The 1557-nt window shown below is 36.9% G+C and overlaps 1 non-coding gene across 1 annotated transcript; it reads left to right on the plus strand.

Moving 5' to 3' along the window:
* The first annotated feature begins 702 nt into the window (after positions 1 to 702).
* On the plus strand, positions 703 to 809 carry LOC139865429 (small nucleolar RNA R71). The gene has a single exon (XR_011764950.1). It is a non-coding gene; the product is annotated as a small nucleolar RNA R71 (small nucleolar RNA).
* The last annotated feature ends 748 nt before the right edge of the window (positions 810 to 1557 follow it).

Below are 1557 nucleotides of genomic sequence, written 5' to 3' on the forward strand. Positions count from 1 at the left end.
AGGTAGCTCGGGAACTTTATCCGTTGTTAATAAAAGTTTCCAATAATACTTTCTATTAGAAGAAATTCTTCACACTGTGTCGAAAAACTTACAGTCAAGCATAAAATATTTTAAGATGTAAGATTTTTGCTTGATACGTTCTTGGAATGGAATATGTGATTTCTTAATCACATTGGGTAATGAATCGGTAACTAATGTTGATATGATTGTAGGATTTTTTTTCACCAGAGGAAACACATGAGGTAGCTCGATACTTTCCTCGAGTATTGAATGATTTGAGATCTCTCAACATTTGGGTTGAGCGTGTCACTAGACAGATTAGTGAAAGGTTGAGTGTTGCGGACAACCGGAATTTCATGTTCAATCTTGTGTATGTTGGTACAGTTTAGACATGATTGAACCTGGAGCACTGGACGAGGTTACTTATTCAGTTCTAAGACTTGTTGGGTTAAGGATTTTATCATCTCATAGAGATATTTAATTCCTTCATTTCTTACTAGATTGGGGGTGACAAGTGGTTTAGATGTTGAGGAGCAGCCGTCAACATTCAAGTTATAATGGTGCACAATCATTTCTTCAATCAAAATCCATGTCTCGTCTTAAGTGTGGTTCATGTAATTTCCTTGAGAAGAAAGATCAAGAGTTATCCTGTGATTTTCCATTAGTCCACTGAAGAATGCACATAATGGGATATGACGTTATAAGCAGTGATCAGGGCTTTTCTTAAGCACTGCCTTGATACGGTCCCATGAAACATAGATTGACTCATCATAAGATTGTTGGAAGTTATGAACTTCTTTTATGAGCCTGATTTGGTTGGATACGAGAAAGTACTTGGCCACGAATGTTCTGGCCATATCCTGCCACAAGGAAATATAATGGGTTTCTAATCTCTCAAACAAGGTTTCAGCATGGTTGGATAAGGAGTAAGAGAAAATATATAGATTGACTATGTTTTGCTCAACCGCGATTGCTTAGAGGAAATGGATAAGGAAAGGAATTTATCTACGTGAGAATTGGGGTCTTCATTTGGTAAGTCTTGAAATTGACAATGAGTTTGTACCAATTTCATGATTCGAAGTTGCTACCTAAAATACGCTCTAACAACCTCGGGATAGAGAATTGGTCCTCCCAAACCTTCAATCGAGGGTTTGAGTTTGTCAGCAAGAGTGACGCATGTGACCACCTTCCTTCTTTTAGTAAGTACATGTGTATCTCTCCGGTTTGGTGACGTAATAATGATGAAAAATTGAGGTGGAGAATTGTTAGAGGTATTAGAATTGAAAGTAAACCTAAGGGTTCATAATAGCACACTAAAAGTCATGCTTTTAACCGCATTATACTTCCCCTTTTAATTACTTTATCGAATAAATATTCAATTCTGATAATACCATTTTATTGGCTTATTTTCTAGATATCGTAAAAGTGAATCCAATGGTGCAAGAATTAAAGAAAACGAAGTTGTAACGGAGAAAATAGAGAAAAAAGGGTGAACGATCGAAAAACGTACCCTTAAACAATATCCGGATCCGGTACCCAACAAATGGCACCCGGATC

This window comes from Rutidosis leptorrhynchoides, chromosome 8 (assembly GCF_046630445.1).
Source record: "Rutidosis leptorrhynchoides isolate AG116_Rl617_1_P2 chromosome 8, CSIRO_AGI_Rlap_v1, whole genome shotgun sequence".
NCBI lineage: Eukaryota > Viridiplantae > Streptophyta > Magnoliopsida > Asterales > Asteraceae > Rutidosis > Rutidosis leptorrhynchoides.